General features: G+C 44.4%; 1 long non-coding RNA gene across 1 annotated transcript in view; it reads left to right on the forward strand.

The window, feature by feature from the left end:
* The window catches only part of LOC137429158 (uncharacterized), a 960590-nt gene extending 942525 nt beyond the window's left edge, over window positions 1-18065 (forward strand). Inside the window, exon 7 of the long non-coding RNA XR_010984817.2 lies at window positions 17888-18065. This is a non-coding gene — a long non-coding RNA (uncharacterized LOC137429158). The remainder of the gene's footprint in view (window positions 1-17887) is intronic.
* The last annotated feature ends 1232 nt before the right edge of the window (window positions 18066-19297 follow it).

Below are 19297 nucleotides of genomic sequence, written 5' to 3' on the forward strand. Positions count from 1 at the left end.
TCTACTCTAGCAATGCTGCTTCTGCTGTCTCAACAATGGGTGGAGGTCCTCAATGCTAAACAGGAAATGAGAGCTGTCTCCCTTGACATATCACATGCCTTCGATACGGTTTGGCACCCCGCTCTGCTCACCAAACCCTCCTCCTATGTTATCCATGGAAATCTCCACGCATGGCTTGCGGACTTCCTCTCTAGTCGTAGTCAATGTGTGGCCGTGAATGGGTTTCTCTCATCTCCCCTTCATGTTGAGGCTGGAGTTCCCCAAGGCAGTGTTCTGGAAAATCCTGTCTGTTTGCTGATGACTCCACTCTGTGCCGCTCTCTTCCTTATCCCTCAGATCGGCAGTCTGCAGCCTCCTCTTCTTCTGCTTCTTCTTTCGTGTATCATCAGATGGCCAGCTCAGTGTAGTGCAGTCATCGTCCTAGGCAGCCTCCTCACTCTCTGCAGACCTGGACAAAATCACAGACTGGTCAAACAAGTGGAACATGTCTTTCAATCCTGACAAATCTCACACTCTTACTATGTCTCTCGAAAAAGACCGACTGGACAAGCATCCCATCTACTTTGTGAACAATCCTCTCCAAGAAGTTCTGCCACTCAAGCTTTTGGTTCTCACTATCTGCCATGATCTTTCCTGGGAAAACCACATTTCCAATCTGCCCTCCAAAGCCAGTTGCCGACTGGGCATCCTCCATCGTGTGAAGTCCTTCCTTGGCACACCTGAGCTCCTCACCACACACAAGGCTTTCATCCGCAGCTCAATGGAATACTGTTCTCCCCTCTGGGCTGGTGCTCCTGCCTCACACCTAGCTCGGCTTCACGCTGTTGAAACCAAAGCTTTCAGAATCATTGGAATCTCCTGCGATGAAGCTACCGGCGAGGGCCTTTCACTCACTCACCGCAGGCAGGTAGGTGGTCTTTCTGTCTTCCATCGACTGCTATCCGGCCTTGCTCCCCCAGCTCTGTCTGTGCTCTGTCCCCCCCAAATATTCCTGCAGGTCGCACAAGATCTGCCAATAACCCTCTTCTGGTGAAATTGCCAAAATCAAGACTCTCTGCTCACCTTCACTCCTTCAGTCCTCTTTATTCCTGCCTGTGGAACAAAGTCCATCACTCTATTCAATCCAACTCCTCCCTCCAGGTCTTTAAAACAGCTATTCACCACCATCTCTTATCTTCCTCCATCCAAAACCTTGATCTCTTCTATTCCCGTTAATTCACCCCAGATCCACTTTTTTTTGAAATCCCGACTTCTTTCTTTCCTGGAAGTTCTAGCAGTGTCCATGTGTTTTATACCTCTCACACCCCCACCCCCTTCCCACGCCTCCTCCCCCCAAGCCCTCTCCCTCCCACAGATCTCCCGTTTTCCCTGCTCTCAAATGATGTACTTGTGTGCTTCCCTCTCTCTCCCTATCTTGTCTCCTGCTCCCTTTATTGTATGTTTTGTGTGTCCGTTTTTTTTTTTGTAATTGATGTTAGCTCTTACAAGAGCCTCGATCTTGGATACCAAAAAAAAAAAAAAAGAAGCACATCGAGTCAAACGACGATCGTTGCGATAACGGTCGGTCTGTTTGCGTTGTCACACTTAGAGGGACGAGTGGCTGAAACGAAGCGTCTATCACTGATGCAAATAAGTACTGGGGAGCTATCGATCTGGGACGTACATGGAAACTTCGTGCTGTGCGCGTGTGGGTATAGAAGCGACCGCCGCCCGAGGCAGTTTCTCCGCGTGTGGTGTGCGAACATGGGACACAGTTTAACAATACAGATGTGAAGTTCGTTCAAAATGCAACTGCAGAAATGCCCCGGGGGCTGTGACTCCTCACGGTCGACCCGACTTTATTGTAAACAGGGTGCACTGTACTGCGCAAGCATACTGTATGATCATATATGCAGGCATGAACCCAAAATCATAACTGAGGGATCCTGGACACCGGATAATGGTGCACAAATGGGAGGGCGGATGTCTCTGTCTGTGTCAGACACGAGATAACCTTCGATTTTAATAGCTATCCTGATGTTCGAGACGTGGCGCCTTTGTGTGCATTTGAGTCGGATCCGCCAGTGGTATAGGTAGATCGACATGTATGTAAGAAGGTAGACTTGAACAAGGTTAGCTTTTCAATGGTGCTTATGAGGCCAGCATTGAGGCCTGCCTTTTTTTAAAATAAAAAAGGTAAAAAATCAAACATTTGAACAGCCTTGGATGTGCACCTTGACCCCATGGCCAAGGCACACCGTCTATCAAGGCTGTCCTAATAACATTACACATGCACCTCAACCCAAAGGCTCTTATGAGGCCAGAGCTAAGGCCTGCCTTTTTTTACGATGAAAAAAGGTAAAATATCAAACATTTGAACAGCCTTGGACGTGCACCTTGACCCCATGGCCAAGGCACAACGTCTATCAAGGCTGTCCCAATAACATTACACATGCACCTCAACCCAAAGGCTGAAGCACATGGTCATTCAAACACATGCATCCTGACCCCGAAGGGCCACAATGCATGGTCATACAATTGGACCACTCCTCTCAATAGGAGTGAGTCCACTGACAAGGTACTACTCCTGTCAGGTAGCTAACGTAGCCATCCATTGATGCCAACATAGGTTTCAATGGTGTTCGTTTGGCCAATCAAGTTTAACCCAATCGTGTGCGATCACTGCATGCTCAGTGTTGAGCGCACGTGACTTGGTGACGTAGTGAGTTCAAGGAATGGGTTTGTATCGCACATCTGGTATTGTAATTTGGTGTTGGGCTAGTGGCTAGGGTGCCGGCTTAGGATCCTAGGATCCTGGGTTCGAATCCTGGTCGATCGCTGAATTAACGCCAGGGGGGTTGACTCAGCCTGTCGTCCTTCCGAGGTCGGCTAATTGAGTACCAGTTCACTGGTAATTCCCTGTTTGTCGTTAAAGGCGGCAAAAAGGGTTGGCGTCAGGAAGGGCATCCGGCCGTAAAACATTGCTTCAAAAGGGGACCCAAAAAACAACAACAACCACGGTTCCCGAAAAAGGCCAACCCCCGCTTTGCGGGGAAAAATGGCCTCTAAAGGTGGTTTTATCCGGTATTGTAATTTGCGTAGGAACGTCATCGAGTTCGATTCATGTCATCACGCTGGAGAAGTTTGTTTGATAAGTGTCGCATGTATATTCACTGCAATTCGTTGAAAAATAGGAACGAATGGTGGAATTTTATAAGCAACTAAGTCAGAATATTAAACGAAATGTCTTGGGTCAGATCTGTAGTATGCAATTTGCATAATGTTCAATATGTGCATAAAATTTAGGTAAAAACAAAATGATGACCGGAAACAAAAGCTGGAGTATCGAAGATAAAGTCCTGCGATTAAAAGGGGGAAAAAGTTACTGTAAATCTGAGTCCTCCGGTACGACTGGCGTGGGGTCTCACTCCTATGGAGGAGAGGTCCAATCGTATGACCCTTCGGGATCAGGATGCATGTGTTCTGATTGACCATGTGCTTCAGCCTTTTTTTTCTTCTTTTTTTTTGTATACTGAATCGAGGCTCGTGAAAGAGCTAACATTTATTTCACAAACAAATCAACCAGACAAACAAAATATATAAAAAGAGGGAGCGGAAGACAAGATGGGGAGAGAAGGGGAAGCACACAAACACAACATTTGAGAGCAGGGAGATGTGTGGGAGGGAGAGGGCTTGGGGGGAGGAGGCGTGGGAAGGGATGGTTGAGGTGCATGTGTATGCTCATGGGACAGTCTTGATGGATGGTGTGCCTTGGCCGTGGGGTCAAGGTGCATGTCCAAGGCTGTTTAAATGTTTGATTTGTATTTATTTTTTAACCTTTTTTATTAAAAAAGAAGAAGTCCTCACAAGTGCTATAAATTAGTCATGGCAACTCACTCCGATGAGGGAGGGGTCAAACTGTATGATCTCTCTGTCTCTCTCTCTCTCTGTTTCTTTTCCTATTTGCGCCCCTTCCTTCCCCATACTACCTTCCCAATCCCTCTATTCCCCTTCCTCCCTCCCTCCATTCCTACCTTCCTTTTCTCCCTCTTCTTTCTTTCGAGTCCCTCTCCCCACCCTTTTCTCTCCCCTTCTCTCAATTTTCACTACCAACCCCCTCCCAAATCCAAGACTTTATGCAGTACCTTCACGAATATGAAAAGTGGATGTTTAATGTTATTGAATGGGAAAAGGTGTGATAACAGTTTTTCTTCAGATAAATAATAACATCTTGGAATTATTAAGAGACACTCATATTTAGAATCATGATTAAATGGCCGAACTGAAGGGAATAGGGTATAGATGATATCACAGGCTTTCTGGACTTTCAGGGTATTATAATTTGAATGAATTTTTTTTGTCACAATGGATTGTTGAACGTACCATTCTTGGAACTACAGGGTTAAATTGAGAAGGAAATAAAAAATTTCACTCACCGGCTGGCTGTCTCATAAACTGAAGGACAACAGCCGTAAATGGTTGGTGAAGTGGGTTTTTTTTTTCTTTTTCCCAGTAGTTCTGGCTGATAAGCTTGGAGGTATTTAAATAAATATTGTATTGACAGATACTGGGAAAACCCGCACAAGGATAAATATATGTATGATTCTAAACTGTAGAGGTAGTTAGGTAGTCTTCAATAAGGCATATGAAGTGGGTAACGATCCACGAACATACGTCTCATTGGACAGAAAGGATCATACATGTTGTTATTTTATTGGTACATATTGCTAGATATGTATGAATGATTGTTGCATGACGCACAATGAACTGGCAGAGGTGGAAATTGAGTTTTTTTTAAAGGAAACTTTATGCATTGATGTGTACAATGTCAAGGTGAAGACATATGGACAAAGAGAGGTACGGTGTGGTTTGAAGTTGTGAACTGTGGAACAAGGCCATTTAAAATGGAGATGTGTGGGATTGTCTTGGAGTGAAGGGAAGGCTTGTGGTGCTGGGGAAGAATTTCCGGCGGCTGAATGCTTCTCAACCTTGGTGAATGGGACCTCATCAAGATCCTCGAGTGTCATTCACAGCCATCAAGGACAAAGGTAAGATTAAGTGAATTTTCGGTACATATTGTCAGGAGGCATTTTTGCAGAACGATGGGAAAGGTGAGCAAGATGCAAGGGTGGATGATGGTCCTGATAATATTAATAAGTAGGAGTGAGGGAAGAGATGAGTTTTCACTCATCAGTGATCAGATCAAGAGATCAGTTCACACACGCAGTGGACCTTGGCCTTATGGGCTCGAACGATAGCACACATCACAAATTGAGTGCGGCCGATAGACAGGTGAATCCTGACCATACAATATCGACACCGAGGAAGAAACGTGGCATCGTGCTACATGAAAGAATAACTGCGACATGAAAGACCATCCCCACCAGAGCAACATTCACAACTGCCATGCAAACTTCACCGTGCTGTTTAACCCTCCGGGGATCTTTGCCTGGCCGAGGGTTAACCATGACCATGACCATCACCGCCGCGCCTCAGCACATTGCACCGTTTCCTGTGTGTTTTATATTTCACGGCGATGGCCCCACTTCACACAGGGGTGACAAAGGCATCATTGGCTTGAGATGGGTGGGAGAGAGAGAGACCACGGGGGAGGAAGAGAGCGAGGGGTGGGACAGACCCCCTTTAAACCCCTTACACGACACAACTTAGACCCTTTAAACCCCTGAGACCTCTTTCGACATTTTACACCCCCTTAGATCCCTAAACACCCCTGAGAACACCTTTAGACCCCTTTACACCCCTTATACCTCTTTATACCCTTTACTCTCCTTGGATCCTTTAAACCCCTTAGACCTCTTTCGACCCTTTACACCCCCCTTAGATCCCTATACACCCCTTAAAACACCTTTACACCCCTTATACCTCTTTATACCCTTTACTCTCCTTGGATCCTTTAAACCACTGAGACCTCTTTCAACCTTTTACACCCCCTTAGATCCCTAAACACCCCTGAGAACACCTTTAGACCCCTTTACACCCCTTATACCTCTTTATACCCTTTACTCTCCTTGGATCCTTTAAACCCCTTAGACCTCTTTAGACCTCTTGCACCCCTTACACCCCTCAGACTCCTTTTGACCCTTTCCACCCCTTATATCCCTTCAGAGCCCCCAACACTACACATCTTAGACCCATGGTATTTGGGGAAGATAACTTAGTTAATTTCTTCGGGAGGTAGTGTTAACCTCAGACAACCGAGAAATGGGTTGATGGAGGGAATCAATTTAATTTCGACTGAGTTTACTTTGTTAAACTCTGCCTTGATCTTATCCCGACAGTACTTGCAATTATTTTGTCAACTAACCCAACCCCACCTCTCCCGAGAGGAGAGACCTACCACTCGCTCCCGTGGGCATTCATTGTAGTTGGGAGTCTTCTAAGTAATTTGATCCCCCAATGATAACTTATAGCCAGCCCTATGGTTACCTCACAGGCTTGACCAATGCAAGTCGGTTAGTTTGTAGGAAATAATCCAATAAATCGGATTACCTTCCTCAAGGTCTTTGTACCCACGCTATTTGGGGAAGACAGCTTGGTTAATTTATTGGGGAAGTAGTGTTAACCTCGTACTGCCTAGAAGTGGGTTGACGGAGGAAATAAATTTAATTTCGACGAAGTTTACTTCGTTTAACTTGGGCTAAACCTTGGACATACAGTATTTACCATTATTTTGTTAACTAACCCAACCCCACCTCTCATTGAGGAGAGACTTACCATGAGCTCCTGTGGGCATAATTATAGATGGGAGTACTCAGAATTGTTTGGTCCCCCAATGATAACTTACAGCCCCACAGGCTGACCGAATGTGTGTCAGTTTGTTGTAAGAAATAATTAAACAAGTCGGACTACACCATTGAGAGGTCTTTGTACCCACATTGTTTGGGGTGTCTTATTTTGGGGGGTTGTCCCCAATTGGGAGAGAGAGAGAGAGTGGGGGTGAGAGGGAGGAAGAGGGGAGAGAAAGAGGTGAGAGTGGAACGAGATTTGAGTGAAGCTGAGGGTGTGAGGACACTTTACACCAACTTACCTTAGCTTACCTGTACCCTGCACCTTCATACTCGTGTCAGCAGGGCTTGCCACAACTCCTTATTTCTTTCAACAACCAGAACGATAGCATACAACGATATATACACAGCATTGGTGGAGATTCCTTGAACACAATAACCTTGGGGGGCACACGACTTCGGACCCGGACTCACTTTTGTTGACCTGCAATCTGCACAACTGTTGCACGAGGAATACCAAGACATATTTAGACTTTGCAAAAATTACAACACACCAAGCAGATTGCAAACTCCCGTAACGTAACACTCCTGTTATTCATGATTTGTGAATAATTTATGCATGCATTAATAGTTTATACACCCACATGTCCCTTGTAACCTCATGCATCATAAAATAACCGAGTAATCGTGAGAAAATATTTTAAAACCATTTTATTGACTAGTCAAGTCCACGGCCTATTACCTACAATCATTATTTTATCTCGTTCGAAGCGGATTGTTGTGTTCCAGTGTGAACCTGCCCCAGGTAGGACTGGAGTTGAAAACAAAATTAAAATCGGGGTTGAAATAAGCCCGGGAGAGCTGTTTGTGTAAGCTGTTACCATAGCTAGATGGCCGTTGTTGTGGTAACTCGTGGGTCACGGCGATTTTTTAATTGACTTGTTTAAATTGGCCAATTTTCAATAAAGAAGCATGACGCCTAGGTCCCCCCGTCGGTGAAGTGATGTGAGTTTACAAAGTGGAAGACGCAAGGTGGCCATCTTGGATTTTGACGTGGCGACCCAATTTTCAATAGCGTTCTTCCTTATGCCTAGATACACCCACACACCAGATTAGAAGTTGGTACTTCGCTTATTTTTCAAGATATTCCGCTCACAAGGTTCAGACATACATGGCGGTGGCCATATTGGATTTTGACGTGGCGACCCAATTTTCAATAGCGTTCTTCCTCATGCGTAGATACACCCACACACCAGATTAGACGTTAGTAGTTCGTTTATTTTTCAAGATATTTCGCTCACAAGGTTCAGACATATATATGGTGGCGGCCATCTTGGATTTTGACGTGGCGACCCAATTTTCAATAGGGTTCTTCCTTATGCCTAGGTACACCCACACACCAGATTAGAAGTTGGTACTTCGCTTATTTTTCAAGATATTCCGCTCACAAGGTTCAGACATACATGGCGGCGGACATACATGGCGGCAGCCATCTTGGATTTTGACGTGGGTTGCACCCACACACCAAATTCGAATGCGGTCCTTCGCTTACGCACGCATGCACGCACGGACGGACGGACGGAGGGGAAAACCATAGTCCCCCTTTCGCTCCGCGGTGCGACGGGGGACAATAACCGTGCTTTTTATCAGCAAAAAAGTTAAAAGTTGGGGGTGTGCTTAATATACAGATATAGAAAAAAAGTCTTAAAAGCAATCAATGCTGAATTTCAATTATATTCCAATTGTCACACATGCACCAGTAGATCTACATTCTACATATCGGGGAATATTTGGAGCTCCAGGGCCGGGTTTACAATGGCTGCTATGGCGCCTCGGTGCCAGGCCCCCAATCAGAAGGGGCCGATCATGACCAATGATTTAAAAAAAAAAGTGTACACATTGTGCTATGTTTAAATAGAGATTATGTGTAGAATATAATGCTGCTTTTAAAAATAGGGGCAATACCTCTGGGTGCTCACCTGGTAGAATAAAGCAGTATACTTCACTGACTAAAGGTATTTTTTACCAGTAACACCTATTTCAAAGAAATTTAACAATTGCTAGAAGAAAGGGCAGCATGTAGAATCATACTAACGTAATCATAAGGCTTTAAACAAACAAAACAAAATCTTTTTGGGGGGCAATGCCCCCCACCCAACCACCCCCCTTATACCTGCTTCGACCCTGATTTTTCTAATGCTTTTAACAAACATTGGTACATCATGGGTGATGAAAGTTGTGATCAAGCTTCACAAAATTGCGTTTGAAGTTTCGGAGGAGAGCGCAAATACCTATTTTAGGGGGTCAAATACCCCGCACATCACCTTCAACCCTAATTCATTCATGCCGTGAACAAACGTTGATGCATCACGGTTGACGAAGGTTGTGGTCAATTTTCATCGAAATTGGGTGTAGTTCCAAAGAAGAAAGCAAATACCTATGGTGGGGGGAATCATCATTCCCACCAGTGATCCTACCAGTGATCGGAGCTAAGTCCTCACAATTAAATCCAACACAATTATTTTCCAGTTCTTTTTATCTATCACTTTGTCTGTGTTTAAGTCTGGTGCGGGAGCGCTCCACGATAGGTATTTTGTTTTAGTTTCACGTCGCGTTTTCTTGTCACCGATATTTTTTTGAATAAACACTCATTATTTTCTGTACATTTTAAACCTGTTCCCGTTTGAGTTACTTTTTGCAGGTTGGAAGACTGCCCAGTGGGATCGTACAAGTAAGCGCTCTTCAGCTTGCCCTTCCCTTTCTTTCTCTGCACGTATAGAAAATGCGCATTTGATAGTTGCCTCGGAGTTAAAGCTTGCTTTAAGCCTACCATGGTTCTCTCAGTGTTAATTGAGGTAATCGCACGACAATATTATAAAGACTATAATGGGCATTCGGAAGAGCCAACATCTCTGAAAGGTTCAGCAGTTTATGTTTTGTATCCCACCAATAGGCCGGATCCGATTCCAGACGTGAAGCCAAATCAAATTGGCTTGTTCTTGTCACCCATACAAATCATGCATCGAGTTTTGTTGTAACTCGTCCAAAATATCATGCTAAATATCGGTTTTCGCCGTTATCACTCAATGGTAAAAAAAAATCACTAAACTTTAAAAATTCTCGTATTGGGATTTGGATATTCACCAAATTTGAATCAATTCTGCTACATATCGGTTTTAGCCCAAGCTTATCACTCAATTGTGAGAAATCACTTTGAAAAAAATCTCAGATCCGAATCTTAACCAAAATTTCATCATTTCATCCTTGTCACACACTCAACCTCTCCACCAAATTTCTCCGAATCCATCCACAACTCTCTGAGATATCCTGTTCACAGACAAACAAACAAATAGACAGACAGGAGTGAAACAAGATAACCTGCACCCACCGACCATGGCAGAGCTACAAACATGGAGAGACAACGGATCTGGCCCGAACACTTCGCTTTGATAAACGGGAAAGACACATGGCACGATTCAAGTCAAATGCACTCGGACCTGGAACCGGAAGTTCATGTTTATTTTGTTCAAGATTTGCTCTGCTGCCCTATTATCAGTTCACGCTCTCCATCACCATGCTTTTCCATGAGACTCAATGTTGCGGAGAATAATAAGAATGGAAGATGTAAAAACAGAACAAAAGGAGTGCCAGTTACCTGAAATAATCCATCACAGTCCATTTTCCTTGAACCATGTGTGGTTCAAAATCTCCTGCAAAACAATGTATGTGTTGGAATCAAATATGAACACGATCAGGAAAAACCTCCACTGGTGAGCAATTGCATTTTGATCCACAATAACAAGAGATCAGTAACCCCAGCATGTGTGAACATTCTTGTTCATGCAAATAAAACACTGCAGTTCAAAACTATCAATCCCTCACCGCCACAGTCAGTGGATCCTTCCGAAGCATCGCAGTCAGAAGGGAAACCAATGTTTACCTTGCAAAGGTTGGTGGACTGCTTCCCACATTGAAGTCAGTCTTGTCATGTGATATCTGCAAAGAAGCAAAACAAATGTATTTGTGACCGAATCCTATACATTTGTCGCAATCGAATACTTACATTTGCATAACAAGCACATTCCAAACAAGCACTCACTGATGCAACGACCAAGGTTTGACTCGAAACTCATAAAATACATTTGCATTCATCAAATAAGTTATGGTGTGCAACACAAAAGTTTTTTCTCAACTGAAAAAGAAACCCCGTCATCTAAATAATTGGATATTAAGTATATGTGGCTTTATTCGGCCTAAGGCGAGCAAAGCGAGGACAAGGCTGTTTATTCCTGATACAGTGCCTTCAGAAAGTATTCACACACTTGACTTTTTAAAAACATTTTTTGGTGTCACAACCTGAATTTAAAATGGATTAAATTGAGATTTTTTGGCACTGATTGACACATAATACTGTATTTTCTGGTGTAACAAGCGTTACGCCTCGGTCCCCCGTCGGTGAAGTGATGCGAGTTGACAAAGTGGAAGACGCAAGGCGGCCATCTTGGATTTTGACGTGGCGACCCAATTTTCAATAGCGTTCTCCCTTATGCGTAGATACACCCACACACCAGATTAGAAGTTAGTAGTTCGTTTATTTTTCAAGATATTCCCCTCACAAGGTTCAGACATACATGGCGGTGGCCATCTTGGATTTTGACCTGGCGACCCAATTTTCAATAGCATTCTTCCTTATGCGTAGATACACCCACGCACCAGGTCAGATGTTAGCAGCTCGTTTATTTTTCAAGATATTTTGCTCACAAGGTTCAGACATATATATGGTGGCGGCCACCTTGGATTTTGACGTGGTGACCCAATTTTCAATAGCCTTCTTCCTTATGCCTAGATACACCTACACACCAGATTAGAAGTTAGTAGTTCGTTTATTTTTCAAGATATTCCCCTCACAAGGTTCAGACACACATGGCGGCGGCCATCTTGGATTTTGACCTGGCGACCCAATTTTCAATAGCTTTCTTCCTTATGCGTAGATACACCCACACACCAGATGTTAGTAGTTCGTTTATTTTTCAAGATATTCCGCTCACAAGGTTCAGACATACATGGCGGCGGCCATATTGGATTTTGACGTGGCGACCCAATTTTCAATAGCGTTCTTCCTTATGCCTAGATACACCCACACACCAGATTAGAAGTTGGTACTTCGCTTATTTTTCAAGATATTCCGCTCACAAGGTTCAGACATACATGGCGTCAGACATACATGGTGGCGGCCATCTTGGATTTTGACGTGGGTTGCACCCACACACCAAATTCGAATGCGGTCCTTCGCGCACGCACGCACGCATGCACGCATGCCCGCACGGACGGACGGACGGACGGACAGAGGGGAAAACCATAGTCCCCCTTTCGCTCCGCGGTGCGACGGGGGACAATAACCGTGCTTTTTATCAGCAAAAAAGTTAAAAGTTGGGGGTGTGGTTAATATACAGATATAGAAAATAGTCTTAAAAGCAATCAATGCTGAATTTCAATTATATTCCAATTGTCACACATGCACCAGTAGATCTACATTCTACATATCGGGGAATATTTGGAGCTCCAGGGCCGGGTTTACAATGGCTGCTATGGCGCCTCGGTGCCAGGCCCCCAATCAGAAGGGGCCGATCATGACCAATGATTTTTTTGTTAAAGTGTACACATTGTGCTATGTTCAAATAGAGATTATGTGGAGAATATAATGCTGCTTTTAAAAATAGGGGCAATACCTCTGGGTGCTCACCTGGTAGAATAAAGCAGTATACTTCACTGACTGAAGGTATTTTTTACCAGTAACACCGATTTCAAACAAATTTAACAATTGCTAGAAGAAAGGGCAGCATGTAGAATCATACTAACGTAATCATAAGGCTTTAAACAAACAAAAAAAACTCTTTTTGGGGGGCAATGCCCCCACCCAACCACCCATATACCTGCTTCGACCCTGATTTTTCTAATATAATGCTTTTAACAAACATTGGTACATCATGGGTGATGAAAGTTGTGATCAAGCTTCACAAAATTGCGTTTGAAGTTTCGGAGGAGAGCGCAAATACCTATTTTAGGGGGTCAAACACCCCGTACATCACCTTCAACCCTAATTCATTCATGCCGTGAACAAACGTTGATGCATCACGGTTGACGAAGGTTGTGGTCAATTTTCATCGAAATTGGGTGTAGTTCCAAAGAAGAAAGCAAATACCTATGGTGGGGGGAATCATCATTCCCACCAGTGATCCTACCAGTGATCGGAGCTAAGTCCTCACAATTAAATTCAACACAATTATTTTCCAGTTCTTTTTATCTATCACTTTGTCTGTGTTTAAGTCTGGTGCGGCAGCGCTCCACGATAGGAATTTTGTTTTAGTTTCACGTCGCATTTTCTTGTTCCCGATATTTTTTTGAATAAACACGTTCGTTATTTTCTGTACATTTTAAACCTGTTCCCGATTGAGTTACTTTTTGCAGGTTGGAAGACTGCCCAGTGGGATCGTACAAACAAGCGTTACACCTAGGTCCCCCGTCGGTGAAGTGACGCGAGTTGACAAAGTGGAAGACGCAAGGTGGCCATCTTGGATTTTGACGTGGCGACCCAATTTTCAATAGCGTTCTTCCTTGTGCCTAGATACACCCACACCAGATTAGAAGTTGGTACTTCGCTTATTTTTCAAGATATTTCGCTCACAAGGTTGAGACATATATATGGTGGTGGCCGTCTTGGATTTTGACGTGGCGACCAAATTTTCAATAGCGTTCTTCCTTATGCCGAGATACACCTACACACCAAATTAGAAGTTGGTACTTCGCTTATTTTTCAAGATATTCAGCTCACAAGGTTCAGACATACATGGCATCAGACATACATGGCGGTGGCCATCTTGGATTTTGACGTGGGTTGCACCCACACACCAAATTCGAAGTTGGTACTTCGCTTATTTTTCAAGATATTCATCTCAAGGTTCAGAGAAACATGGCGGCGGCCATCTTGGATTTTGACGTGGCGACCCAATTTTCAATAGCGTTCTTCCTTGTGCCTCGATACACCCACACACCAGATTCGAAGTTGGTACTTTGCTTATTTCTCAAGATATTCAGCTCACAAGGTTCAGACATACATGGCATCAGACATACATGGTGGCGGCCATCTTGGATTTTGACGTGGGTTGCACCCACACACCAAATTCGAATGCGGTCCTTCGCTTACGCACGCACGCACGCACGCATGGACGGACGGGCGGACACACGGACGGAGGGGAAAACCATAGTCCCCCTTTCGCTCCGCAGTGCAACGGGGGACAATAAGCGCTCTGCAGCTTGCCCTTGCCTTTCTTTCTCTGCACGTATAGAAAATCCGCATTTGATAGTCACCTCGAAGTTAAAGCTTGCTTTAAGCCTTCCGTGGTTGTCTCAGTGTTAATTGAGGGAATCGCACGACAATATTATAAAGACTACAATGGGCATCGGAAGGATTTCCTCCCCCTACACCCTACCCCCTCCCCTCCCCTCCCCCTACACCCTACCCCCTCCCCTTTCTCCCTTACCCTCCCCCTTCCACCCTTACCCCACCTCCCCCCTCCTCCCCCTCCTTCCCCTCCCCCCTCTTCTCCCCTCCCTCCCCCCTCTCCTCCCCTCCCCTTGTCCCTCCCCTCCACCGTCCGGCAATGCCGGGTACTTCTGCTCGAATATAATAATACCAAGTTTGTTCAAAATCCCATTACTGGTTCACGAGTTGGTGCAGCAACATAATTTTTACTTAACATGACCTCTGACCTATTTACCCAAAAATCTAATCGGTTAATCTTTACATCATTATACATACTACCTGTGCCAAGTTTGAATTAGATCACTTCAGTCATTCTCAACTTATAGACCAATCACAGACTTTGCCCTTTGACCTCTTGATGCCAAAATCAAACAAGTTCACCTTTACGTCATAATACAAACTTGTACTAACTTTGGTCAGAATCACATCACTGGTTCACAAGTTATCACTGTAACAGGAGTTTTACCTAACATGACCTCTGATCTTTGCCCTTTGACCCCAAAATCGAATCAGTTCATCTTTAACTCATTATACATACCTGCATCAAGTATGACAAAGATCCCTTCAGCCCTTCTAATGTTAACGCGGTAACGAATTCCTATCATGGACTTACGGATGGGATGGTGAAATGGACGGACAGACCTCCGGACGGATAACCTGAAAACATAATGCCTCCAGCGACTTCGTCGGCGGAGGCATACAAATTGTTTTGATTTACGTCGTTTGATCATCGTCACACTTTCAAGGAATGCAACCCTGACGCAAACCGAGCTATTATTGGAAAAGATAATGAAATGTACTGCTTACCACGACCTGCCCCACATTGTACTCTGCATAGTCATCACTGGCAGCACTCTCATCATTGGAAGTACTCTCATCATATTCAACATGAGGGGCAAAATAACCATGAAAGTTTGGGCTGACAGCAACCTTATCTTCACCATGATGGAGAAAAGATCCTGGAAAAACAGGCAAAATGACCATCAAACAGATATTGTGACAGATATCAAACAAAAATATAAATGGGCTAAATATCACCATGTTCAAATGTGTGCGAGTTTGTTCCAGAGGCAGGAGAAAAGAGGAATGAAGGAGTGAAGGTGAGCAGAGAGTCTTGATTTTGGCAGTTTCACCCGAAGAGGATTGCTGGCAGATCTTGTGTGTCCAGCAGGAATATTTGGGGGACAGAGCACAGGTAGAGCTGGGGGAGCTAGGCCGGATAGGAGTCGGTAGAAGATAGAAAGACCACCTACCTGCCTGCGGTGAGTGAGTGAAAGGCCCTCGGAGTTAGCTTCATCGCGGGACATTCCAATGATTCTGAACACTTTGGTTTCAACAGCGTGAAGAAGAGCTAGGTGTGAGGCAGGAGCAACAGCCCAGAGGGGAGAGCTGTATTCCATTGAACTGCGGATGAAAGCCTTGTATGTGGTGAGGAGCTCAGGTGTGCCAAGGAAGGACCTTCGCATAACGGAGGATGCCCAGTCGGCGACTGGCTTTGGAGGCCAGATTTGAAATGTGGTTTCCCAAGGAAAGATCATGGCAGATCGTGAGACCCAAAAGCTTGAGCGACAGAACTTCTTGGAGAAGATTGTTCAGAAAGTAGATGGGAGGGTTGTCCAGTCGGTCTTTTTGGAGAGACATAGTGAGAGTGAGATTTGTCAGGATTGAAAGATTGAATTGCGTCGGACGACTGCGCTCGGAGCCAGGCACGGCCGGAGGAGCGAGCTGCACGCGACCCGTTCGAGTCGCGCAGAGGGCCGGTGGCACGCCAGCGGACGAGGCCGGGGCGAATGAGTGGCTCAGTGGGGGCCGAGTAGAGCATGAACGGTGGACGGCGGCTTTTCTTCCCGCCAACACCAGTGCCGCGGCGGGTTTGAACGGTTGGGGCCTGGACGACGCCAACGAGCCTGACGATCCCCGACACACCTCAACCAGACAGAGCTAAGCTCACACCACACAGAACACACAACGACGCATTTTCGTTCATATCCTCCCCATCTGTACATGTTAGAAGTCTGTATATAGAAGCGCTCATTATGGGTTTTAGATATCGTGCTCTTTGTTCACGGGGTCCGGCAATAAAGCCGTCTTATTTTTGTACATATAAAATCCTTGTTCGTGAGTTTAATTTCCTGTAGGGTTGAAGACTGTGCGCGGGTCGTGTCAGGTAAAGCTTCGCCGCTTCTTCTTCTCTTTTCCTCCAGTGCTTGTCGAGTGAAATCCGTATTTGGTCGTCGCCTCAAAGTAAGCTCGATTGTCATCCGTGGGTGCTTTGTCTTAATAGAGCCATCCACATGACAATATTTATGGAACATTAATCCTTCCCAATCCAAACCTACTACTTGCTTGCTTTCAGCGTTTCCTCCACCTCATTGATCATGTCGTTTTACATTTTCATTGAAATTGATTTGCTTTCTCACCATCATCTGGTACCATCTATGATCCAGAGGTTGCCTCTTCGGGAACGCCATTCAAATGTTTTTCCAGCAGCTCGATCTTTAACTTCCTCATCTATTCCATCATCTTGTCTGTCCATTTTAATCCTTGCCTTACTCCTCCACCACTAATATTACCAATCAGTATTGTTTTGTATTGGTTGAGGTGATGCTCAATTTGGTTTGGAGCATGCATGGGAAAGGTTGCTGTGGTGAGAGGAAGTTGTTTGTGTCACTGTCATGAGGGACAAGCAGCCACCACCGGCAAATTGAAAAAGAAACAAAACAACAACAAATATTTTCAGGTGTCTCTTCTTGTACCTGTAAATGAGATAATAATATATTTTATGAAGATTAATTCTCAAAACTCACCAGTTGGCAGCTCTTCAGCAACAGATACATTTTGCACTTGAGGCTCAGCATTCCTGCAGAAAATAAAGATTTTGCAAAGGTGTCGTTAAATAAATGTCACAAATAAGAAACAATGTCAGAATAAGAGTGCAGTCAGGCAGGTGAAAATCAGACTGCATACTTTGTGTTTTCAACATTCAGACAGCAAACAACACCACTACACCGTGCTACCCGTCCAACTATCTTCAAACACAGTTGCCAATGAAGCCAAGAAATGTTACGTGGTAAAGAGGGGATGAATATCACCATTGTTTTTTTAACCACACTTCTTTCTTTCCCCTTATTGTCCCAAGCTCCTACACTCACCTGTGAGCTGTCTGTAGGGTGTTGCAAAATAAATGATACTTTTCCCCTCCCAGATTGTATTGACCACATGTCCGCGATTTTTTTATTCAAATTTTGCTTGCGTCATCATGACGTGTCGCGCACTTTGCCTGCATGTTGTGTCCGTCATATTTGCAACTAATGTTCGTGAATACGGTGAAATTTTTTATAAGTCGACTTCAAATGGTTTCTGAAGCTAATGGTGGACATATTGACGCATATTAAAAGTGAGCTTTTAATTTTTGAATGAAATGAAGCCTTTGGCTGGATTTTCATCTGATTGAAACTTCATTTCATCTTTGGAGAAAAAAAAGTATCATTTATTTTGCAACACCCCTTAGCCTGGGTTTGAATCCAAGAGTGTTCTAATGTTCGAAAGGATCATTCTACAGGGTTCTAAAGGGTAATTCTGATGGGTTTTGCTTTTTTCTCTCCATGTTGTTTCTCAGGCCACACAGGTCTCTGGTATACATGAATCGCTGCAAGTTACCAGCGTCGGTGCTGTGGTTACGTGAGTGGGTGCAAGTGTGGATATTTGGAGAGGCGAGTGTTTCTTGAAAAGAAGAAAGCAAGACGAAAAGTCCACCAGCGGTGCAGCCGGACTTGTTTGATACTTCACTTGAAGAGGATCATATGACATGGGGAGCAAATAATGTAAGTGTAAAATTATTTAGAATCACTGTAAGTATCTAAGCTGTCTGTTACCATGAAAACAAAGTGGAAGACGCAGAAAACATGCTGTGATATGATATTTCGCTCACAAGGTTCAGACATACATGGAGGGGGCCATCTTGGATTTTGACGTGGTGACACAATTTTCAATAACGTTCTTCCTTATGTCTAGATACACCAACACACCAGATTAGAAGTTGGTGCATCGCTTATTTTTCAAGAAATTCCGCTCACAAGGTTCAGACATACATGGCGGTGGCCATCTTGGATTTTGACGTGGCGATCCAATTTTCAATAGGGTTCTTCCTTATGCCTCGATACACCCACACACCAGATTAGGAGTTGGTACTTCGCTTATTTTTCAAGATATTTCGCTCACAAGGTTCAGACATATATATGGTGGCGGCCATCTTGGATTTTGACGTGGCGACCCAATTTTCAACAGCCTTCTTCGTTGTGCCTCGATACACCCACACACCAGATTAGAAGTTGGTACTTTGCTTATTTTTCCAAGATATTCTGCTCACAAGGCTCAGACATACATGGCGGCGGCCATCTTGGATTTTGACTTGGCGACCCAATTTTCAATCGGGTTCTTCCTTATGCCTAGATACAGCGACACACCAGATTAGAAGTTGGTACTTCGCTTATTTTTCAAGACATTCCGCTCACAAGGTTCAGACATACATGGCATCAGACATACATGGCGGCGGCCATCTTGGATTTTGACATGGGTTGCACCCACACACCAAATTTGAATGCGGTCCTTCGCTTACGCACGCATGCACACACGCCCGCACACACGGACGGACACACGGACGGAGGGGAAAACCATAGTCTCCCTTTCGCTCCGTGGTGCGACGGGGGACAATAAAGACATTGCACTGAGACACTGGTTTATGCTATTTGTTTTGAGTCATCAATGAACCATACACCGCTTCAAACTTTGCAGTCATGACAAAGGGATTGCCGTGTTACAATTATATTTACTATATTATTTCTATTAATGTTAATAATGTTACGATTATCGATATAATAATTATCTATATATAATTTTTTTTTTTTTTTTAGCTATATAATAATAGCGTAAGGACTCGACTTTGTTATCCCTTTTACGCCGCACCCAGTGACCCGATGCCCACGGCACTAATGGATTTACGATCTACGAACCGCGCTCTTTGTTTATC

Source organism: Myxine glutinosa, chromosome 6, assembly GCF_964187855.1.
Source record: "Myxine glutinosa chromosome 6, kmMyxGlut1.1, whole genome shotgun sequence".
Taxonomy (NCBI): Eukaryota; Metazoa; Chordata; class Myxini; order Myxiniformes; family Myxinidae; genus Myxine; species Myxine glutinosa.